The sequence below is a fragment of the Erithacus rubecula genome (assembly GCF_903797595.1).
Source record: "Erithacus rubecula genome assembly, chromosome: 22".
Taxonomy (NCBI): domain Eukaryota; kingdom Metazoa; phylum Chordata; class Aves; order Passeriformes; family Muscicapidae; genus Erithacus; species Erithacus rubecula.
Window position 1 is genome coordinate 5,333,440 of NC_136674.1, and position 25,067 is coordinate 5,358,506.

The following is a 25,067-nucleotide window of genomic DNA, read 5'->3' on the forward strand; positions in this document are numbered from 1 at the left end:
CCAGCCCAGCTCCCCCAGTGCCAGCCCAGCAGGGATGCCCAGGGCCAGGCTCAGCCTGTGTGGTGCCTTCTGACTGCCATAACCCGATGCCTCCTGGTCCCCCTGTGCTGGTGGCACCTCCCAGCCCCTCTGGCTCACCCAAGGGCCCCCCCAGCCCAGGGCCACCCCATCTCCCATCCCCAGCTTGGGGGTACCAGGGCTGGCAGGCTGGGGAGCCTGGGCTGTGCACAGAGCATGTGGGGACAGGAACCACCCCAGCATCACCCACTGGAGGCTGGCAGCAGATTATTTCTGGATCAAGAGTTACCCACCACTGTGTCTCTTTTTTTTTCTTTTCTTTTTTTTTTTTTTTTTTTTCTTTTCTTTTCTTTTTTTTTTTTTTTTTCTTAAATAAAAGACCAGAAAAGGAAAAAAATGAAACAAAAAGCAAGTGGCAGCACTGTCACGGGCCCTGTTTCTGCTGTGGTGCTCTGGGTGGGGGTTCCCAGTGTGTTTGAGGGTGAGCTCTGGTGGCTTTGGGGTTTGGGGGATGGCTCAGCTTTGACTGAGCTGTGGTTTTAAGGGGTCACCCTCCAAAATCTGCCTCTCTTGGGCAGCCTGGATGGGCAGAGAGAGGCCCCACCTGTGCCTCAGTTTCCCTGGCAGGTGAGCCCTGGTCTGGGGTGCTGTGTAGTGTTTCAAAAGCCTCTTTAAGGAGTTTATCAATTTTGGGTCTGTGAAAGTTTCTCCCCTGGGTGGCCTTAAAAAATGCTGGTTTTCTATATCCATATATATCCATATATATCCATACCAATATAAATCCAGAGGGGCTGAGACCTGCTCAGAGGGCAGGCAGGACATGCAGGGAGTTGGTTTTACTCTGCCCCCTTATCTGAACCAGCCACAGAGCTGATTGTGGCTCTGAGCAGGAAAATTAACACAGCTGCCTCCCCTGCCTGGAACTCCTCACTCAATTACCATAAATGAATATTTGTTGGGGGGGAAGAAACATTAAAAAGGGAAGAAAAAAAGAGGAGGGAAAGTCAGAAAAGAATGGAATAAAATTTTATAGTTGTAATAAGAGCTGGCAGTGCCTGACTCTGGTCCATGAGCTCATCCTGGGCTGTGGAGGTGGAAGATGGAGACAACAGGCACAGACCCACAGGAATCAGGGAGCCTGGCCAGCCTTGGCACAGAGTGTCCCCACTGCCAGCTTTTCCCACTTCTCCTGGCTGCTCTCCCAGCTGTATCCAAGCCCAAGGTCTGACACTGAACATCAGCAGTGGTTTCCAGCCCATCACTCCCCATTCCAGCTGATGGATCCAGCTCAGATCCAAGAACCCCTGGGGAGGCAGCACCCACAGCCCCATGGTGTGTGTAGGATGCTCCCAGTGCCCCCAGTTTGTGTCCCCAGCATCTCCTCCAGGCCATTCCCAGTATCCCTGATTCCTGTCATTGCTGGGTACCTTTAGATGTAGATATTTATACTTCATACATATGGATGTATTTAGGCTTTATACGTATATATGCATCTCTAATGTGAGTGTGCGTATATATTTATATATATATATCCTTCTATTTATATATATATAGATAAATATATATATATATAAAGGCTTTTTTTTCTAAAAAAAGAGTTATATAAAGGCTTTATATATATAAAAGCTTTGCTCAGGGGCAGGGGGGCACTTGCAGACACCCCTAAATACACTCCCCTGAGTCTCACTCCCCATGCCAGTCCCTCTGGGAATTCAAAATACCAGGAAAGCAGCTCCCCACCAATTTTTCCAAAGTCCTGATGCCCTGGAAGTCCATCAGCAAATGCAGAACACCCAGGGATAGACCCCAGGAAAATGGGAACTCTCTGAAGGCTCTGATAGTGTCTGGTCCTCTTCACTCCTACCACTGTAAGTTTATTTTTTTCCCATAGGAATGACCCAATTGGGATTTTAAATTTTTTTTAAAAGACCCCAGAGTGCTGTTGGAGATGTGGAAATGGAGGTTGGCAACCCCAAACCCAGCACCTTTCCTTTATTGCTTCAGATCCAAATCAACAATCCCCAGCTGAACAACAGTGTCACAGAAAAGTGAAAAAAAAAAAGGGTAAAATAATGAAAAAGCAGTTTGCTCCCAGCTCCTTTCAGTGCTTCCTGTGTTTATCCCTGCTGCCTTTTCCCTGTTTAGTGGCTCACTATCTGTTCCCAGCAGGCAGGGACATATTTGCATTTTAATTTGGCCTTGTGAGGCTGCAGGAGCCACCTGTGAGGAGGAGGCAGAGCTGGGGACCTGCACCCTGATGTCCCCCACCTCCCCAAATCCCTAAAACTCCTATAAAACCCCGCAAACCTCCCAGAGCAGCAATACCTCCGTGCTCAGAGAGAGGAGGGATCAAAGGAGGGTGAAAAATTCGGATTATGCCGTGCTGAGCTCAGCCCCTTCCCTTCTCCTGCATCCCCCCCATCATTTCCTCCCACCTTGGGTTTTCTCTCAACCTCTAACCTCACTCAGGGCTCTTTCCCCCCAATCCCACCCCCTTGTGCTCCCCTGGGGATGCTCCAGCCGCATCCAGCAGCATCCCCAGGGTGGGGACACTTGTCAGGGAATGGGACCCCAAAACTTTTGGGGCACACCTGCGGGATAAAAACATTCCCCGGGATAAAAACATCTCTGGCAGTCCCGGGGCAGTTTAATCCAAGCAGGACCCGGCGCTGTCCCCTCCGCTGCTGTTGGTATTAGTGGGGCGGGATTTGCGGGGCAGCCGCGCTTTAATTACTTCGGTAATTGCGCCATTATTTCTGCGGGCTCGCGGCTGTTCCTGCCGCCTGGCTCAGCGCAGATCCCTCCCCGGGGACACTGGAGGGATGCTCCTGTCTCGGCACCAGCTGCAGCTGAGCTCCGGCTGCCGAGAGGACCGCGGATGGGAAAACTGCCAGACACCGAATTTTGGGGCTCCTCGTCGGCGCGAGGATGGCGTTCCCGCTTGTCAGGAGAATCAACCCACAAACACCAGGGGTTTATGTCCAAAAGAGAGACAGAGGAGTCCTTCTTGCTTTATCCAATAAAGGGAGAGGCCGTGGGGCATTCCCCTGGGATCTCTCAGAATTTTGGAGGATGCTGCCTCCTTTTATCCCAATTTCCCTCTCTCTTTCCCCTTGGGCTGAGGTACAGAACAGAGAGGCACAGACTGCCCAAACACCTGATACCTGAGATTCCCCTCTAACCCTCCCTTTTAATTTTTAATTCTTATAGAATTCATGGTTTTCCCCGTTGCTTCTTTCATCTTCCAATATCCAATTTCATTTCTCAGCAAACCTACAGTTTGTTTGTAAAGACAAATCTCTTTTCCATTCATCAACCAGTGGAATCCATCCCATTGTTTCTTTTCTCTCTCTCAGTGCTGGTTTTATCCACCAGCACATCCACAGCTCATTTGTAAAGAAATATCCCTCATTCCTCTCACCTTCCTCCCAGGATATTTCTGTGCTGCCCAAATATCCTGGCTGCAGGTTCCCAAATTCCCCAGGAGCAGCACGGAGCCTCCTCAAGGATTCTCGCCTTTTTTTAGGAATCCCCCAGCACTTCCCAAGGATGGCAGGACTGCAGCTTCTCTAAAATGTTTTTCAGGATCTTTTGCTGCTTTTCAGGACTCCCTTTGGGCTTGCCAGGAATTTTGGGGTGTTTCTGGGGTTTCTTTGGTGTGGGGCAAGGTGTCTCTGCTCATATCACTGGAATTAGATGAGCTTTGAGGTCCTTTCCAGCCCGAATAATTCAGGAATTCCCTAATTTGGGACAGAGGCTGCTCCTCCAAACCTTTGGACTTTCAATTTTCATGATCAGGATGGATCCATTAACCACAGCTGCATTTTCAATGAGCTTCCCATAAAGCAGCAGATGCATTTTCATTCTCCCAACTCAGCACCACCAGGAATCATTTCCTGGAATTCCCTCCTGTCCCTGCCAGGATCATCCTGGTCCTGCTGGGGGTTGACCCAGCTGTCCCTGGGGGTCCCACTCCAGCATTCCCTGTCCCTGGGGGTCCCACTCCAGCATTCCCTGTCCCTGGGGGTCCCACTCCAGCATTCCCTGTCCCTGGGGGTCCCACTCCAGCATTCCCTGTCCCCTGTGCCAGCTCTGCTCTGTGGAGCACTCACACACAGAGGGAGGGATGGGGTAAACCCAGTGGGATGGTTGGGATCAGTCCAGAGGGATGTTTGGGATCAATCCAGAGGGATGATTGGGATCAATCCAGTGGGATGTTTGGATCAATCCAGAGGGATTTTTGGGATCAATCCAGTGGGATGTTTGGGATCAATCCAGAGGGATGATTGGGATCAATCCAGAGGGATGTCTGGCATCAATCCAGTGGGATGATTGGGATCAATCTAGAGGGATTTTTGGGATCAATCCAGTGGGATGATTTGGATAAATCCAGTGGGATGTTTAGGGTAAATCCAGAGGGATGGCTGGGATCAATCCAGAGGGATTTTTGGGATCAATCCAGTGGGATGTCTGGGATCAATCCAGAGGGATGATTGGGATCAATCCAGTGGGATGGTTGGGATCAATCCACAGGGATATTTGGGATCAATCCAGCTTTCCTGGATCCATGGCACAGCCAGGCAGGGCAGGCAGCAGATGCTGTCCTGGCAGCCTGGCTGCAGAAAAACCCCAATTTTGTGAGTTCCTGGATTTAAAGGTCAGGGAAGAGCTGCTTGTCTGACCCTCTGTGACACAGCTCCCAATTATCCATCTGCCAGCTCTGCTCCCTCCCAGCAAAGGGCTCCTCTTGGACATGATTGAAAACCAGGCTGTGAGGGCAAACACCTCCCAAATACCTGATTTTTGAGGCACAGCCAAAACTTTTTTTTTTTTTTTTTTTTTTTTTTTTTAATTTTTTGGGGTTTTTTTGTCAGCCTTGGTAAAGCAAGGCCTTTTGGCCAGGAGGGAAAAAAAAAAAAAAAAAGGATTTAAATTTAAATTAGTGTGTTTACAGCTGGTTTTGGTCATAGCTCTCTGTCTTCATTGGAAATCTAAAGAGCTGCTCCACAGGATGGGGAGAAACCAGACTGAGGAAAAAGTGGCTTAAACTGAGACACATCTTGAAAAACAAACTGGGGATGGAAACAGCATCTTTGTCATGACAGGGACAAAGAGCAGAGCCCCTCAAAGCCCCCCCTGGGTGGCCCTGTGACCCACCCATGCCTCAGTTTACCCTGCCACTGGTACACCCTTAATCCATGGCAGGCTCAGGGCTTCAGCTTGGGATGCAGCCTAATCAATGCTGCATTAATTCACTCTCAGTAATTAATCCCAGCTCATTTTCACATCCTCTCTGACCCTGGATTTGCAGGGTCTGATTCTGTCCATTGCAAGGCGCCTGTTAAAAATAAAAATGAAATCCTCCTTTTGCCCAAAATTCAGCTCCAGCTCTGCCCCTGCCTCTAGCAGGGAGTCATGTCCTGATGTTATTTGATGTCCCAACACCCCAGGATGCCTTTTCCTGCCTGACCTTGCAGGCTCAGGCCTTTTTTGGCTCCCTGTCCCTGCTGAAATCCCAGCCAGGCCCGTGCCCAGAATCCTTGGAGCAGGCATAGATCACCCTAATGACACAAATCCAATTAGTGAGGGCTGAGCACTCCACTGATGAAATCCAGGGGTCCAAAGTGCTGAGCCAGCAGCAGCTCTGCCCTGATCAATGCCATGGAAATGATCCTGGGAGCCCATCCCTGTCTGCCCCAGCTCTGAAACACATTTTATCTGCCAGGACCCCACTGAGCAGGTGAATAAACAGCTTTGGGGCTGGGGAGAGACATGGAGGTGTCTCAATTCCTGGTTTTAGCACTGGGAAAAAAATGAAAAATTGCTGCTCAGATGGTTCTGGGATTACTTAGAGAAAGGAGAGGATTCTCTGAGTTGTATTGGCAGTGGAGGTGGGAAAAATCTGATGTTTTGGGGTTGGTGTAACCAGTCAGGGATTTGTGGGGTTGGTACAAGCCATCAGGGATTTCTGGAGCTGGAGAAGCACCGGGAGAGGTCCATGAGCATCTCTCAGCCCCACCTTTCATCTCTAGTGCCTGCAAAGGGTTGTGCCCACCCGCTGACCCCCATCCTGGGCATCCCAACCCTCTGGATCCACCCCAGTCCCTCCACATGGAATCTCTGCCCTGTCCCACCCCAGATTCCCACAGGGACCTGCTGGATCATGGAATGATTATAGGTTGGAAGAGACCTTAAAAATCATCTCATTCCACCCCTCCTGGACACCTTCAACCCCTCTCACTATCCCAGGTTGGATTTATCCCTGCTGGGATAAGCCCCTTGGATTTATCCCTGCTGCACCTGGTGGTTTGTGACTGAAAACTCTTGGAGAAAAAGGACAGGAAAAAAACACAACAACCCCACATTCAGAAATAAAAATATTTCCTCTTGACATGTTTCCTTGGCTCTCAATGAGCTGCCTCAATCTTTTGATCTGGAGTTTCTTCCCCCCTGACACATCCTTTGATTGCATTTATTTATTTTTTACCTTTTAAAAGCTGGAAATCAAACCAAACCCTTTTGATTTTGACTGGAATCGAGGCAAGAGCACAGATGATGTCTCTGGAAAGTGATTTTTAAATTTTTTTCTGAATGACTCCCAAACCAGGAAGAAAAAGAATAAATAAAGAGAATAAAATCATTAATAATAAATAATAATAAAATAATTAAGATTTTAAAATAAATAAAAATAATAAATCTGTTGTTGGCACAGCTGGGAAGGAGGTAGTGAGTTTGTGGAGGTCTCTACCCCCTTTTGGGGGCACTTTTAAGGATTTGGTCTCAGAAGGAGGCAGCTCAGGGTCCTGCTCTAACTCATCACATAAAAAACTTCCACTTCCCCAGAGAAAAAACTGGGAATTTGGGGACTTTTACAGCTTGGAAGGGTTGTTTGTTTTTTTCTGAGGTGTTTCCCTGGGTGTTTTTTGCTGGTTGCAGTGGTTGGGGTCACCCTGGGTGCTGGGTGTGGTACCCAAACTGGGCATCCCAGTGAGCAGGAGAGCACATGGGAAGCTCTGAGGGTGATCTCCACCCCAGCACCAAGCACTGGAGGGGGAAAAAAACACAAACCAGGAATTTCTGGGCGCAGCAGCAACAAACTCAGTGTCATTTCACCACAGAACCTCCTTTTGAGGTGATTCCCTGCCACCAAAGAGCATCACTTTGCCTCTGCACACAAGCAGGGCACATCCCTGTCCCAAAAAGCAGCTCCCAAACCTCTGGAAATCAGCTGGATCTCTTCATGAGGGCGTTTTTAAAGCTGTTTTATCACAGCTCTCAGGCAGCTGCCTCATCACTGATTTATTTTCTCTCCACTTTCAGAACGTTCACAATTTGTTTTCAATCACTGTAGTGCTCACATCAACCACATCCTCTCACTCTCTCTACCAGCAGATTTTGGATTTAGGGTTTGTCTTGGAGGTTTTGGCCAGCAGAGAGTTCTCCATCCATCAGCAAAGCCTCTCTGGGACACCTCCCAGGGCTCTTCTGATTTCATTCTGATCACTGAAAAGACACAAACACACCAAAACCCACCTCAGTTGTGCTTTTTTGAAGAGCTGGACTCTTTTCCAGGTGGGCTGTGAAGGTATTGGGAATTCATTGCTAAAAATGACAGTGCTGGAATGTTTTATCCTGCCCCTCCATCCTGTAAATTGTGTTTTGCCCAATGGAGTGGGGAAGGTTTTGTTTCTGAGCTCACTGATGCAGGGAGTTCCCCCTAAACAGGTTGGGATTTCCTTTTCCTTTCCCCTTCTCATCCCAAAAGGTGTTTTCCCAAGGGTGCAGCACAAAGCAAAGCCAGCCTGGAGGGAAGGAGGAATCCAGGGCTCAAACCTGAGCAGAGAGAGGAGAAACTTTGGAATCCAAGCAGAAAAAGAACTTCCCACGAGTGCCCATGGCTGTGATTGTCCATGTCCAGTCAGTGGTGGAAAAATCCAATTTATTCCCAAGTTCTGACCCTCAGGATCGTCCTTGGATCTTTTCTGTCCTGCAGGCTCTCTGTGCTGGCAAATCCAGGACAAATCCCAATAAAGGGAGCCAAGAGTGTCTCCCTGCTCCTAGCACAGGATTCAAACACCTCCCAGCCTTCCAGAGATGTGCAATGGAGACAGGGATGGATCCAGGCTGGCTGTGGGGAGCTCCAGCCATTTCTCTCCCTTCTTTTCTCTCTCTTTCCCCCTCTCTCTACCAGCAGCAAGTGATCCACAGCGAGGTAACAGTTCCAATTGCTCCAAATTGCTTATTGAGGCCTGGGTGGTAAATCAATGGTTTTAAATGGGATCACAGAACAGCAATCCCAACAACAGCAGGATAAAAAAACAATAAATGGAGCTGCCTGGCAGGCCAGAGAGGGAAGGGCTGGGCTGGCTGCACCCAGCCCTGCTGCTGGATCCAGGGATCCACACAAGCCCTTGGGAATCTGCCTGGGTGAGGAGAGATGGGGTTGTGAAGGGTGAAGCAGGCTCAGCCTGAGCCTTTGTCATAAAATTGGGGTTGGTCTGTCAGGAGAATTAACCCACAAACACCAGAGGTTTATGTCCAGAAAGGAGAGAGAGGGGTCCTTTTTGTTTTATTCCAATAAAGGGAGAGGCTGTGGGGCATTCCCTTGGGATCTCTCAGATTTTTGGAGGATGCTGCCTCCCTTTTTATCCCAATTTCCCAGCCACATTTCCCTCTCTCTTTCCCCACTGGCTGAGGTACAGAGAGGCACAGACTGCCCAGAACACCTGATATCTGAGACTCCTCTCTAATGCACAACCCTCCCTTTTAATTTTTAATTCTTACAGAATTCATGGTTTTCCCTGTTTCTTCTTTCATCTTCCAATATCCAGTTTCACTTATCAGCAAACCTACAGTTTGTTTGTAAAGACAAATCTCTTTTCCATTCATCAATCAGTGGAATCCATCCCGTTGTTTCTTTTCTCTCTTACTGCTGGTTTTATCCACCAGCAGACCCACAGCTTGTGTGTAAAGACAAATCCCTCATTCCTCTCAGGTCCTTCAGCATCACAGCTGGCACAGGGTGCACGCTCCTGGCCACCCACATGTGGCACCTGGCTGTCCCCACACACCTGAGCACAGAGCGGGGAAACTGAGGCACGGCATCCCTGGGGCTCAAACCGGCCTGAAACCCTCCAGGGGTTTTCTCCTGGCCACCCTACAGGTGGAATTCCCAGCCTTCCTCTCCAAATTCCAGCGTGGGATCCCCCCCATTCCTCCCAGAACAAAGAGCCTCCCAAGCCCAGGAGTTACCAGGTCCTTAAATCGCCGTTTTCTTGCTTTTAAGCACTCAGGTTCTCTGAGAGCACAAACGCTGTCACTTAGCAACCTCCCCAGCCTGGAGGATGCAACGGGAGCTGGGGAGGGGGATTTTGGGCTTCCTCCTGCTGGAATTTCCAACTCGGTTCTGGAATTTCTGCATCTGTGAGATGAAGATGTCGGCAAACAAAATCCCCATTGGAGGTGGCAGGGAGTGGATGAATGAGAGCCCTTCCCTTCAGGATCTGCTCTTCCCCTTGATTAATGAATTCCATTTGCCAGAGTAATAACTTCATCTGCATGGTCAAGGCAAAGAGCAGCCCTGGCTCAGCCTTGGCTAAATCGAGAGGTGACAGAGGGATGGACAGAGGGATGGACAAATGGGCTTTGTCCCAGAAAACAGAATCAGTTTGGGGTGCATCCCTTGTGGTGCCTTCCATGGATGAGATGAAAGGGCAGCTACAAAATTCCAGGATGAGTGTTTTGTCCCTGCCACCCAAACCTGGAGCATTTCCATCCATCCAGGTTGTTTCAAAATGACTGCAGAGGGACATCAAAGGCCAAGGGCAGGTGCTGGGGAAGGTCATGGCAGTTCTGGGGCCACATGGGTGAATTAACTTGAATTAACTGCAGGGTGAGATAAAAAATAGGTGATAAAAACCATTTACAGGGTCTTGCATGGGCACAGGGTGGGTTTAGGATGGGTTTCACCTGAGGGAAGAGAAACTGGATGGAGCTGAAGGCTCTTGGATGTGGGATCAGCTGTTTCAGGGGGGATGAATGTCCCCAGGAGTCACAACTTCGGCTGTCCCTGCAGCCCCTGGTGGGGACACTGGCTCTGCCACACCAACAGCACACGAGGCACCGCTGAGGTGCCACCCTGAGCAGCCCAGAAGCCGATGGAGGAGACAGTGTGATCCTCCTGCCAGGAGCAGGGACAGCAGCGATCCCCTGGATGCACGGCAGGATGCAGAACAGCAGAAACGATGCAGAAATCTCCCAAATTTCAGGGTGCAGGGCAAGCACACAGACCACGGTGAAGTCTCCCATCATTTCTCGTCTCCCTGCTCTGATTCCCTGTGAGGTTTTTGCACAGTGGATTTACTCAGATTTACCCCAGCCACCCAAAACACAACCACAGGCTGCTCTAATAAATCCCTTTTTCTACTCAGTGAACAAAACTCCAGCTCGGCGTGCAAACCCAGCTGGAAGCACCGCTGGTGTGGATCGTGCAGCTGCTGCAGAACCTTCCCAAGAATTAATCGCGGCGATTTTGGAGGCGAGGGCTCGCCCAGCGCGCACAATGCGCAATTAGCTCCATTCGAAGCGCTCGCTGCGGGGCTGCATTCGGAGAATTTGGCTGCACCTCGCAGAGAGGTTTAAACTCGTGCTAAACTTTAAACCGCGTCCTTTTGTCCGGCGGAGCTGGGATTAAGCGCACGCCCAAGCCTGGCGCGTGTTCTGAGCCTGGTTTAAAGCCAAGCTCGGTTCCAGGCTGAGGGAAAGCGCCGAGTTCTCGGCAATATCACCGCTTCATTCGCAGCTTTCTCATCTCCAGGGAGGCTTTTCCTCCTGAAAACCTGGAAAAAAATCAGAGAGCTCCCTCGTAAATCCAGGAGGAGCTGCACCCACAGCAAATTCAGCCTCCGGGTGGGGGGGGAAACCTGGGATGGGAGGATTTAAAGACCAATTCCTGCCCAGCCTGGAGGTTTTGCTGGTGCAGAAAGACGCTCCTTGCTCGTGTCAGAGCAGGATGAATCCCTGGAAAAAACCTCTGTGCCAAGCCTGGGGCTGCCACCCGCGGCGGGGACAAACCGAGCCAAGCCTCTCCTCACTTTGCTGTAAATACTCACAGATAGCAGCCGTAAAAGCACCTCAGAGAGCAGGCAGCAGTAAAATTACATCAAGCCTAGGGGCTTAAACTGATTGAAGGATACATTTTCCAAGCTGATCCAGCTAATGCAGCAGCAAAGTCCCCCGCACTGAGCAGCTGCTGGAATTTGATCATTTTTTGGCCCTTCTAAATGGTCAGACAGCGCGAAACCACCCCGAATATTTTGGGAATGCTTTCAGAAGAAGTGCAGAGATGGACGGGGGGGTTGTGTTAGCCAGAGGCAAAATTCTCTTGAGATTTTCTATGCAAATAATTGCAGGGAAAAGAGGGGAAAGAAAATAACGATAGTGTTAATCCTGCCTTCTGGTCCTTTTGGGGGAGAATTAGACGGGAAGGGAGAGGGTGACAGCAAGAGCACGCTCCGATATCTGTGCTTTTTAAAAAGCAGGTGTCCAAAAATCAACATTTTCCGTCTTCCTGCCTCTTCCCTGGGCACGGGGGGCTCAGCCTGGGTTTGACAGCCCAGCCGAGCCGGGGCTGAAGGGCTCCGAGCCGCCCTGGCACCCCTGATGAAGATTAATGACCGTGGTGAGGGTGACCGGGGGCGCGGGGCTCTGACCCGGCCCGGGGTGACACCGGGGATCGATCACAGCATCGCCGGCAGCAGCCAAGGGACAGCGGGGACAGCAGCGAGGGAGGGGCGGCTCGGCTCTGCAGCAGGAATTTACCCCGGGGAATATCAGTAAATGTGCCAAAAACATCCTGGAGCCTCTTCCATTACTGGCTCTGCTTTGTCTGTGCGTGCTGGGGGGATGGGGAAGGGGATTTTGACCCCAAACAGGGCCACAGGCTGGAGTGATTCGTGTAGGAACCCCCAAACCTTCTGAGCTCCCCAGTCACAGAAATCGGGGATTAATCATCCCTTTTTCCCCTGGACAGGGAGGGGATGCAGCTCCCATCCCATGTCTGATGGATCTGAGACCCTCCTTCTCCCCCAGCCCCCACAAGGACAGAGCAGGAGGGTGTGTGTGCTCCAAGAGAAAAAACAAACAAACATTTTCTGGGGAGAAAAAACCACCTGTGTGCCTGTGCTGATCCATCCCCAGCGCCCCTCATCGCTCCTGCTGGCACAGGGCAGGGGGAGGCAAGAAGAGAGCAGGATCAAAGGGCAGAATGATCAATTTTGGCTGTAAAGGGCAATTCCAATCATGCTGTGGTGTCACCTTCGGGGAGGAGAAAACAGATGGGGAAGGAGCATCAGGGTGGGATAAAGCACAAGGACCTGGCCACGGCAAAACGCTGATAAAAGCTGATTTCAACTCGGTGGAAGCCAGGAAGAATTACCCCAGAATGTATTAATTAGCGTGATTAGGCGGTGTTTGAAAAGAAATGGGAGCGCAGAGCAGAGGCTACGAGCAGGAAAGGTGTTTGGGGAGGGGGAGCCTTTGAAGCTCTTCCCAGAGGGATGCGCTGGATTCCTGCGCTCAGGACGAGCCTCTCCCAAGAGGGAAATAACAGAGGAGCTTTTCTGTCTTCTAAACAAACATCGTCAAAAAGTTCCTGATCAACTCGATCCCAGAAAGTTTCGCTTGAAACAGAATGAGGATCTACATCTGGAAAATTCTTTCTAACATATATTAACAGTTCTCTTAACTTTTTATTTGGAACGCTTAAAACCGTTTCTCCTTAATAGAGATTCTAAATAATCATACACATATTTCTGCTCCTCAAATACACTTTCCCCCATCTCTATACTTCAACTCCTCACTATAACACACACCACTTCTATACCTCAATATTTAATTACTTTAATATGTCACTATAAATTCCGTATCCTTTCCCAAACTCTTATTTCGGTTCTTTAAGTATATTTCCCCCTTATCTCTATGGATGTATCTAAACACTCAACTCATCTTAAATACATCATTATAAGTTTTAGATCTTTTTCCATAATCTTCTTGCTGCTCTCCCCCTCCCCTCCCCGGTGACCACCCCCAGCCAAATCCTGGCCACTCACACTCCATTTAGGAGTGGGAATTGCCGGCCCAGCCCCTTTTCCGAAGGGGTTTGGCCCCACAAAACTCCGCTTTTCCCGCAATCCTTCCCTTCCCGAGCTGCTCCTGCCGGGAGCGCACGGGGGCTGCGGCGGGGCTCGCACGCGTTTTTCCCCTGAAGGGGAATCTGTTTTCAAAGTGAATCCTAAATCAGCCGGCGGACGGGCAGCCCTGGCTGGTTCTCTCCGTGCTCTGTCTGTTATTGATGTTATTTTACCCCCAATATTCCGAGCTGCCGCTGCCTCCCCCCTCTGCAATTCCCCAAATCGCGCAGAGCGCATCCAGCTCGTTCTTCAAACGCCAGCCCGGGCTGGAGCCGCCTCCCCTCTGCAGGAACCTTCCCCCAGGGTGGGAGCCCAGGGAGGAGAAGGAGGAGCTGCAGCTCTGCCCTCGGGGCCGTCAGCATCGCTCTGGGATGGAGCAAACCCGGGCTGGGCTGTGACACCCCAGAGCGCTTTAAATGAACACCCCTGAGCTCCCTTGGTGCAGATCTGAGCAGGGAAATGATGCCCAACAGCTCTCACACGCCCCAAAACGCCACTTTACCTGTGGCTGAAGGTTCCACGACCATCCCAAATAAATTCCCCCTTTTCTGCTGCTTTCAGTGGTGACAATGGCAGTGGGACAAATTCCCACTGCAGGATGGGGCAATCCCAGGCTCCAGCTGAGATCCCACCTCAGCTCAGGGCTGATCTGTGTCCTGCTCACCATCCCCATTTCCAGGGAGTGACACATGGGCTGGGGAAGGGGTTGGTGTTTGTCTGGAGAAGGGCAGGAAGAAGAAACAGGGATGGTTTATGGTGCTTTTCCTCATGGCACCATGGACATGGAATTTAGGTTGGGAAAGCCCTCCCAAGTCATGGAGCTCAATGTCAGCACTGCCAAGGCCACCCTGACATGTCCCCAGGTGCCACATCCACTCTGCTCTGAGACCCCTGCAGGGATGGTGACTCCACCACTGCTCTGGGCAGCAGTGCCAGAGCTGCACAACCATTTTATGAAAACATTTCCCCCTAATTTCCAACCTAAACCTCCCCTGGAGCAACTTGAGACCATCTCCTCTTGTTACCTGTCCTCCCTGTGTCCCCAAACCCAGGACTGAGCCTCAGCTGGATACAACAACCTCCCTGCCCTGCTTGGGGTGATAAACTCAGCCCAGCCTGAGCTGTGCTCCAGACTGGGGGCAGGAACACCCCAAAAAGCCACTTCCCTGGACCTGTCACTGGGCTGTGGGACAGCACTTGTCCCCTCCCATGTCCCTGCACAGAGCTGAGGGTGCTGACCCCACACCCCATTCCCACCTTGCCTGAGAATCATCCTGGAGAAGTTAAAAAAGAAACAGGAGAAAACCTCCCCAGACCTCACCAGCCTGTTCAGAAAGGATAGACTTTGACTGGAAGTGAGTGCTCCTTTGGAAATTTCCTGCTGCTGAAGGAGGAGCACAAATAAAACCCTTTTTCCTTTGAAGAAAAAAAAAAAAAGAAAAATAAAGGGAAAAAAAAGCCAGGGTACCCAAGCCCAGATCAGAAGGGAAAACTGGAATGGGAGCAGACACTGTCCCCTGCCACAGCTAACAAATCCTTTCAGGTCAGTGCAGAACAACACAGGCTCTTCTCAGAGCTGCAATGCACTGATTAATTGGGGTGTTTCTAATTAGGGCAGCACAGGCAGGCTCAGTGCTGTGGGGCTGAGCTTGGGGACAGTGGGGTGACCCCATCCCTCCTGTCCCACGAGGTCCTGGCCCATGGGGACCTTGGTGCTGTTTTGGGGTTGAGGGAGAGGAGAAGCAGCTTTTGCTGTGCTCAGGTGGGGTGAGGAGCTGCCTTTATCCTCTGGCTGGAAACTCAGCCCACCTCCATCAGGGTGAATTTCATGCCTGTAGCACCCATGGAGTTTGCTGGAGGAAAAGTGCATTAACACTTCTGCTTCACTCCTTTAAAAAAGAATTGAAAATTATCCCCAAATTCTGGTCAGTCACTGCACTGGAACTTCCCAACGAGCAGCAAAACACTTTGGCTGTGCAGAGCTGCACTTTTTATCCATGAAAAATGGGTAATTTTAAATGCCCCAGACCTGGGATGACCCCTGGAAGAAGGGAAGGAGCACGAGGCAGCTGCTCATTAGTCAGGAACATCTGGAAGCAGGTGAGTGCTGGTGGAGCAACATCTGCTGGGGGGCACGGAGCTGCAGCGGGGCTGCTGCACCTTGGCAGCCACATTCCAGCATTCCCAGCATTCCCAGCATTCCCAGCATTCCCAGTATTCCCAGCATTCCCAGTATTCCCAGTATTTCCAGTATTTCCAGTATTCCCAGAATTTCCAGTATTTCTAGCATTCCAGCATTCCCAGCATTCCCAGTATTCCCAGCATTCCTAGCACTTCCAGAATTTCCAGTATTCCCAGCATTCCCAGTATTTCCAGTATTCCCAGTATTCCCAGAATTTCCAGTATTTCTAGCATTCCAGCATTCCCAGCATTTCCAGTATTCACAGTATTTCCAGCATTCCAACATTACAGCATTCCCAGCATTTCCAGCATTCCCAGAATTTCCACTATTTCCAGTATTCCAGCATTCCCAGCATTCCCAGTATTTCCAACATTCCAACATTCCCAGTATTCCAAACATTCCCAGTATTCCCAGCATTTCCAGTATTCCCAGTATTCCCAGAATTTCCAGTATTTCCAGCATTCCCAGCACTCCCAGCATTTCAGCATTCCCAGTATTCCCAGTATTCCCATCATTCCCAGTATTCCCATCATTCCTTGCTGTGTCACTCCCCGCCACCGAACCCCAAACGCTCTGGGGGTGGTTTTGAGCTGGATCCCGGCTGATTTTGGCATCCTGCTGCCTTGTGGAGGAGGATGATTTCATTTCCTTCCTTTCCCTGCTTCCTTCCCACCAGAGGAAGCCAGGGCTCCTTTCTGCCCTCAGCACCAACTTCTGCGAGCTGGGAAGTGCTGGGAAGGGAGAGACTCTCCTGGATTCTCCTTCTGGAGTTCTGGGAATGGAGAGACTCTCCTGGATTCTCTTTCTGGAGCTCTGGGAAGGGAAAAACTCTCCTGGATTCTCCTTCTGGAGTTCTGGGAAGGGAGAGATTCTCCTGGATTCTCTTTCTGGAGCTCTGGGAAGGGAGAGACTCTCCTGGATTCTCCTTCTGGAGTTCTGGGAAGGGAGAAACTCTCCTGGATTCTCCTTCTGGAGTTCTGGGAAAGAGAGAGACTCTTCTGGTTCCTCCTTCTGGAGCTCTGGGAAGGGAGAGACTCTCCTGGATTCTCCTTCTGGAGCTCTGGGAGCTGCAGGCTGTGTTCAGGGCTGGAAAGGGGAGCTCAGCACCCTCATCCTGATCAGATTCCTGCTCCACTCACTCAAACCTCACCTTGCATCCCAGCCAGCTGAGGGAACAAAGTCCGCAAGCACTCAGGGACACTTTTCCTTGCAGTTTTTTGTCACGGGGCAGAGCAGCCCCTAAAAATTCTCCTCCCAGAGAGGAAAGATCAATGCTGATGTTTCACCTTCCCACTGAGTGCCCTGTGCCTGCAGGACACCCCAGCCCAAATCCTTGTCCCCAGCACAGCCTGGCCAAGGTGACATTGGCTCAGCAGCCCCAGGGTCCTGCCCTGTCCTGTTCCCTCATCCACTGCTGGATCCATTTTCTCTTCCCACATTTTATATTCCAGCTCCTGGGCTCTGTTTTGCTCCCTGTCTGGATGTCCCCACCCTGCACAGGTCCCTGTCCCTGTGTCACTGCCCCTGGCTCTGCTGCAAGGAGTTATTCCCACCTGGAATTCTTTCCCTCCACCTTTAGCCAGTGCTTTATTCTGCCCACATCCCTGAGCTCTGCCTGCCTCCCATGAGAGTCCTAAAAAAGGCATCAGGCACACTAAAAAGGGAGAGAAAACATTTAATTTCTGTTCTAGTTTGCTCCAGAGCTGAGATGGATCTGGATCTCAGGATCCCTCCTCCATCCCCAGCTGGCTTCTGCTCTCCCTGGCACTCACATGCAGAAGGGTGATAAAGGATGGACAATATCCCACCTTGAAAAGACATTTTTAATTTATTTTCTTCCTACAGATGGCAAGTGCCAAACTGTCCATGAGCAGGGACATTGGTGCATCCCTGGGAAGGGATTAACTGGTTTTTGAGCCCTCAAAATAGAGCTGCTTTCAATCCCTGAGAGCAGCAAGCTCTGCACCCCACAGGGGGAAGAAGGAAAAGGAATTATCCTACAGCTAAAACCCATGTAAATTCCCAGAGTGAGACCCCAAGGCAGAGGGATTTCTCCCACTGTGCTGCTCACCAGCTGCTTCCAGGGCTGGGTTTGCTCCAGGAGCTTTTCCTGGGGCTCCAGGACAGGTCATTCCCTGTGGGCTCTGCTGGGACAACTTTTCAGGAGCGCTCCAAGGAGGGAGAGATCCCTGGAATTTGCTGAGGGCTGCAGAGCAGTGCCAGGATGGATGTGCTGAGCTCCAGAGAAACAGCAAAAAGGAATATTTTGGTTTCTGCAAGCCTGATTTCCTGAGGAAAAGAGGTTTATGGGGTGTCCCTCCTGTGCCTGAGACAGCCAAAGTGTCTGCCCTCATCGTTTTCGACTTTAGGAAGCAACTGGAACAGGATTTGACAGCAATAATGGGAATCTGAGGAGAATTATGTTCTGACAGGCTTGGTGAGGATGCCCTGCCTGCCAGAGGAGTGAAGGACATAATTAATGGCTCTGCTGAGGAAAAGTGCTGGGAAATGTGTCTTTTTTTCCACCAGACACCAGGGACTCTCCAGGCAATTAGGAGCAGTCCCTGGGGAAATTCCTGGAGCATTATCCAGCCCCAGCAAGAAAACCACAGCTGGCTGTGGGTATTTTGGGGTGGTTTGTGGGGCAATCCTGCCTCAGGGAGGTGTTCCCTGTTTGAGACCCCAGACCTGTGTGGATTCTTTGGTGTTTGGAAAGGATTTGTTTGCCTCCAGGATGGAAACTTCCCTTTCCCTTCGCTTGGCAAAGGGAATTCATGGATCCTCCCTGGCTGGATCCCTCCCTCCATCCTCACCTTCCCTGCCCCAAACTCATGGGAAGAAGCAGGAGCTGCAGCCACATTTAATGGAATGGAGGAATTTCTGGATCCTCCCTGGCTGGATCCTTCCTTTCATCCTCACCCTCCCTGTCCCACACTCTCAGCAGGGAGCAGGAGCTCCCCCAGACCCAGGAACTCATGGACATCCCAAATCCTCTCAGTCTGGATCCTTCCTCCATCCTTACTTTCTCTGTCCCACTCTCACAGCAGGGAGCAGGAGCTACAGCCAGATTTGAGGAATTAATGGATTCTCCCAGTCTGGATCCCTCCCTCCATCCTCACCTTTCCTGTCCATTCCTGTGGCAGGAGAGGAAGCAGGAGCTGCAACCAGATATGGAGAATTCCTGGATTCTCCCTGGCTGCATCCTTCCCTCCATCCTCACCTTTCCTGTTCCCTCACTGTCCCAAATTCATGGGAAGAAGCAGGAGCTGCAGCCAGATTTGAGGAATTAATGGATTCTCCCAGTGTGGATTCCTCCCTCCATCCTCACCTTCCCTGTCCCACACTCCCAGCAGGGAGCAGGAACTCCCACAGACCCAGGAGCCCATGGACACCCCAAATCCTCTCAGTCTGGATCCTCCCTCCACCCTCACCCTGCACCAAGGCACCTCAGGATGTGCTGCCCTGATTTTCCTGGGCACAGGCTCCATCTCCATGTGCTTGTCCTGACATTCCCACTCAGCTCTGGGCAGCCACAGGGATGTGCTGAACATCCCTTTCATCTTAAAATGTCCCCTGTTCCCCCCAGAATCCCCAAAAATGTCTGCTCTGAGTTCAGCAAACACCAGTTTGGATCCTCAGGAGGTTTCATAGAAAGGTTTGTTCCAAACCTAGACTTGAATCTTTTTGACATCTTTTGTTTCCCTCATAAGAAAAGTACCTTAAACAGCAAAAAGCTCCTGATTCTGTCGAGCTCAGAGCAAAGTGAGTCCTGTACAAACAACCCAGGGTGGGATTCAGGATCCTCTCCCAAAAGGATTTTCTTCTCCCCTGCCTCAGCTGGAGGGAAAGGCTTTGTTTGCCTCCAAGATTCCCTTCATGTCTCCTAATCCAATATTTGGAAACAACAGCCTCTTGCAGCAAAGTTTTGTCTCCTCTCCATTTCCTTCTCCCTCAGAGGAAATAATTTGCTCCAGTGGTCCCCAGGCAGCTACAAAAACTCCATTTAGGGACCAATTTCTTCTTTACTGGGGTGAGGGACCAAGGGCCCGTTGGAATTTTCCTCCAACAACTGGAAGCATCAGAGAAATGTTGGAATGTGAATTTTTTGGCCAAAAATGTCGGGAAAATTCCAAAACCTCAATAACCTGCTCTGTTTGGCCACTGAAATGCCAAACACCTCCCAACACTTCACTGTGGGTGGGTGGAACCCAGCACCAGCACTTCCCCTCCTTTGATAAATGCACTGAACCCCCTAAAACCAAAAAATATTTGTGAGGAAAAGGGAATAAAAGAAGTAAACCCAAGTCTCAGCACTGGGAGAGCCCATGGAAGCTGGGCCCAGCAGAGGAGTGGGTGGGAATAAAATAGTGAAATAAAGGCAGGAGGAATCAGTGTAAGAGGAATTATTTAAGAGGTAGAAAAAGCTGTTAAAGAAAAGGGAGGGGGGAAAATAAACCCTCTCTTGGGGGGGAATAAAAATGCTCCAGCAAAAGTAGGACATTTGCTAAACAATAAAAGGGATGAGACAGATGATGATGCTAAAATGGCTGAGATGCCGAACTGCTTTTAGAAATCTGCCTTTATCAAGAGAAATGTGGAAAAGTGGTTTGGACAATTAGGAAGTAACAAAAGGCCTCGTAAAAATAGCTCCGGGGAGGAAGAGAAACACTCGGGAAATGGGAGCGTGGCGGGAGAGCATTAAGGGATTAACTGGTGCAGTGATGGGAGCGACTGGGAGGGACTGGGACAGAGCCACGGCTCCTAAAGGTGCTGCCAGCACCGAGCCAGGGCTCTGGGAAGCACGGGATGAGAGGAAAATAAAGATCCCATCAAACAAATTCTTATTTTCCTCCTCCTTTAGATAGCGGAGCCGAATTAAAGACAAGGAAAGCGAATTCTCCGCGGATATCAGGATGTGCTATCGCTTCCCCCAGGGGTGGGAGGGAGGAATGCTGGAATTAAATTAAGGAAGAGGGAGCTGGAATTGAATATCTGAAAGGAAACGCTGCTCCTCGCAGTAATTCCCTGCTCAGATGGGGATCGGAGGGCAGAGAAAAGTCCGAGAGCATCTGGATCTCAGCATCCGGGGAGAATTCCAGTCCCAATTCCAGTCCCAATTCCAGTTCCAATTCAAATCCCAATTCCTATTCCTATTCCAATCCCAATTCAAATCCCAATTCCAATTCCAATTCCAATTTCCAATTCAATTCCCAATCCCAATAATTTCCAATCCCAATTCCAATTGTGGGGCTGCTCCAAGGGGCAGCACCCTGTGCAAGGATGGCTCAGGGATGAGGGACAGCAGAGGAGGGGGAAAAAAAGAGAGCAAAACACCAAGGAGAGTGGGTTTTCCTGGTTTGTTTTTTTTTTTTTTTTTTTGGAATTACAGCACGTGGACGCTCTCCTTTCAGGCTGGGAGCAGGAGATAATTTGGGATCCTGGAAGAATTGATGGACAGGAGATGCTGAATCAAATCCCCCAGAAAATGCCATCACATTCCTGCTTCTCTTCCCTGTTGCTCTGGAGAGGCTGGCAAAGCAGGACTGCCCTCCCAGGACAACCCCAAATCCAGCTTTGCTCCAAAATCTGACTGTGCCTAGCAGCAAAAAGAAAAAATGGAGCATGGGATCTGGATTTTTGGGATGATATGGGATGCTCCAGCTGCCCAAATCTTGCCTTGTGGGCAGCTCCAGGCAGGATCCTGTGCCACAGGCAGCAGGGAGGAGGTGGGGAGTGGGAGAGCAGGAATATTTCCCTGCTGGACTGAGAACAGCCTGGGGCTGGTGTAAATCCGGCCATTCCCAGGGGTCACACTGGCAGGTCTGACTCAGCTGGGCTCAGCTCATCACTGTCCCTGCCAGCCCCATCCTCCTCCTCCTCCTGCTCATGACCCATCCCAAACCCTGCGACAGCGCAGGAAGCACCTGGGCAGCTCCTTGGCACAGGGAAATCAACTAAGAGGGGGAAAAAAAACCCATGGAAAAACCTCGGAATGAGGCAATTTGGAATGCCAGCATCCTTGAGTTTTCCAAAGTATTTTTAGCAGCGAGTTTTGAGCTGGAGGAAACAGCTGTATGAACTCTGGCAGCGGGAGAGACAGGAGGTGGGAGCCAGGAGCCCTGGTGTTTTCATCTCGCTTTTCCTTAAAGAACCCTGAGTCATGGAATTGGCAGCTCCCCCTCCGCGGGGAACGGGAGCCAAGCAGCACCTCCAGCCCCTAAAAAAGGCTGAGCCCTCCCAGTGCCAGGAGGATGACAGAAATAGGTCCCTGCTGCTGCACTGCCAAATGGAGTCGCCGCCACCCAGCAGCCAAAATTCCTCCCAAAATCCCCAAGGTCTCCGATCCTGCCCCAGCCCATCCCTGGGGAGGATGTGGGTGAGGCTCAGCCCAGCCCCACACTTAAAGGATCCATTTTTCTCATTAATTCAGTGATTTAAACAGAAGGGTTTGTGTTTTGCTGTAAATTATGGTATATTCCTGGATTTGGACGGGGTTTGGGAGAGGAGAACTCCCCATTTTTTGGGGAAAGTCAGTCCCAGCTCAGAGAGGAGCTGATGGTCTCCAGCTCCAGGTTTGATTTCCTCCACCAGGAATGGGGACAGGATGTGACAACAGGACAATAAACCAGGGAAAGGGATCCTGCAGGGCTTTCCAGGCCACCAGGATGAGACAGGAATATCCCCAACTCCAGAGCAGCTGCTCCAGTCCCACCCACCTGCTCTGACACAAAAAGCCAGAGGAGATCACTCTGATAAACCCTGGAATGCTCCAGCCTGGGTTTTAGGGAAAGAAAAGGGAGAAAAAGCTCCTGGGTGCACCCTGGGACCCTCACCCATCCTCTCCCCTGCTGGGGGCTCATTCCTTTGCCCCAGGCTCCTGCAAGAGGCTGCTCCAAGCTGGAGAACCCCATTCCTGCCAGTCCCATTCCAAAGCCTCTTCCCATGGGCATGGGAGGGAGGAAGAGGAGGGCACTGAGTTCATCCTCCAGACTGCTGGGCAAGCCTGAAAATCCATCAGGGAGGTGAATTTGGGGTAATTCCTGCAAAGATTTATGAGGTTGGTGGGAGTTTTGGCCAGGAAACTGCTGATCTCCCATGGGATCTGACTCCCAGGGGTTCAGTGATCTGCACATGGGAAGGGATCACCTGTGCACCAGGTGAGGGTGCAGATTTGGGACATGGGAAGGTATGAAAGGTGACCCAGGAAGGACAGTCTGAGTTTTGCCAGAAAGGCAAAAATTTGGAGAAGGAAATTTTCTGGAGTGTCTGGGCTCAAGTTAGTCCTGGCACTGAGCTGAGTCCAACCCCTCTCTGAGCTGGGCCCATCTGCAGCAAAGAGATAAAAAAAACCCCTTTTAATCTCCCAGAACAACTTCTGGGGGTGCTGTTCCTGTTCCAGCTCGATGCCAGCACCAGTCCCTGCCATGGGAAGCAAACAGGATCTGGAGCCAGCATCTGGGGGTGAAATTCCTCAGATCCTTGGCGAGGCAGGGAGCTGCTGGCCCCGAGCCATGCACTCAGATGGGTGGCTGGCAATAATGCCATTGCTCCAGGAAGGAAAAACTTTCTTTTCAAGTTGAACAGGACCAAATTTGGCTAAAAAAGCAAGAATGAAGGGACTCTGTAAGTAAAATGTTGGAATTGAGAGGGCACAACAACAGGATTGGCCTGGGAGGGTTTTTGTCCTGTTTTAGCTGATGCTGAGATGAAGGTTTGACATCCAAAAGAGCTAAAAATGCTTCCTGCTTAAACCTGGGAATGAGAGAGGGCTGGATCCTGGCAATGTGGATACTGGGTGCAGCTCTGAGGGAAAACTCCTCTGGTTAACAGAGTCAAAAATCAGAATTATCAAAATTATCTGCCTGTGCAACCCCCTGAGTGCCCTTGGAGAGCTCAGAGGTCCATGCTGCCCTTCCAGCCACCCCACCCTGACCCAGAGAGCATCAGCCAGCTCCTGGCGTGGGTTTTGTTCAAGGAAAAAGCTGCCCAGCCTCATCCCAGGGAAAAACTTTGGGTATTTACCTCCTGGAACTGCCCTGGAAGTGTGAGAAACAAAGACCAGGGAAGTCTGTCAGGATGAAAAACTCGAGTGGAGCAGGCTTTGAACTCAGGAAAGCTCGCCAAAGCTTCCCAAACACAGAGCCCTGGGGTCAGAGCAATGCTGTAAATGCACCTTGGATGTTCCACCTCCCTATACAAAGAGCTTGGGGGAGATCAAGTGGAAAATTATGACTTTTCAGGAGGAATAATGCAGTGGAGATGGGAATAAAGCAGGAGGTCAGAGCGATGTGAACCTCCTGTTTTCTCTGAGCAGAGGAAAAGGGAATTTTTTTCCCCAAGAAAAGCTGGCTCTGCCAGAGGTTTGGACAACAAAGCCACATTTCCTGCAGTCCTGTGGCACATGGGAGGTGCTGATCCATCAGCTCCCTCATTTTGCTCCTTGTCCTGGTTTGAAGGACAGGTGTCTGCCAATAAAGGCAGAAGCTTCTCTTTGAAATGGAGAATGTAAACCCTCTTCCTCCAAATTATTATAATTTCAAATTAAGGGACTCTCAGGAAAAGATGTGGGACATTGAAGCCTTGTGCCCACCAGAAGGTCCAAGCTACAGTGGAGGGACTCAGGGGGTTGGATATTTGTCAGTTTTCCATCCTCCACCCCTCATTTCTCAGGACACTGAGCCCATGAAACCATCCCAGGGCAAAACAGCAAAAAAACCCTGGATTCTCCCACAAGCTTGCATGGAGACCAGATTTTTTTGTTTTCCAAAGTCAGAAAAACAGGACTGGAAATGAGAAGTAAACAAAGGTCTCCAAGCACATCTTTTCCCCAAAAAAGTCTCTCTAAATTCACCAATAAATGACAATTTGTGGCTGCAGTTGAGAGGGGGGAAAATGATCCTTATTTTGCATAAAATTTTATTTTGGAGTTTGTTTTTCCTTGGAGAAAATGGGGCTTTTGGGGGGCAGTTTTCCATAACCACACCTAATATTAGGGTGGGGATGCTGGGAGCAGCTCTGGGAAAGGATCAAGGATCACTTCCTCCCTCCTGAATCCAAACTCAGCTCTTGCACTTTCCCCATTGTGATTGAGGACTCAAAAATTCCCTATTAATTTGCTTTGGTGCAGTGCAGGAAAGCTGGAATGGGGGATGTAGGATTGCTCCTGCCTTTGTGGTGTTTTTTTTTCAAAGTGAGCTCCACTTGCCTTGTGTGAAAAGGAAACAAAGAGTCAGCTTTTGCTTTGGGAAGGAAGTATTCTTTGAAAAAAAAGAGAAAAAAAAAAAAAAGAGGCCAGGACAGCTTCAGAATTCAGTAGGATGGCCCAAGAGCTCTCAAAAATCAATGAGAATAAGAGAGTGGAGTTGGTGCTAACAGACTGCAGAGAAGGGTCGAGGAGGGTCTCTCAGACCCAGCTGGAGCTTTAGCATATTTTCATTTTTCCTCTCATCCTGGCAGGCCCTGAAAAGGAATCAGAAAGGAGCTGATTCCTCACGGAGGGGAAAACTCTCTTTCCATGCAGAGCTGGGAACTGGAGTCTGCTCGGAATCACCACGGTGCTGAGGAGCCACCAGAAAACCCTGGATCATTTCCCAGCCAACTTCCCACGAGCCACGTGGCAGAACCTCGTGGCCCCAGCCCAGGGCACGAAGAATTCCAGGAATGACACAAAGAATGGG

At 50.4% G+C, this 25,067-nt stretch overlaps 1 protein-coding gene across 1 annotated transcript in view; it reads right to left on the minus strand.

The window, feature by feature from the left end:
* MRPS17 (mitochondrial ribosomal protein S17) overlaps positions 1–25,067 on the minus strand; it is a 198,608-nt gene that overhangs the window by 81,196 nt on the left and 92,345 nt on the right. The window lies entirely within an intron of this gene.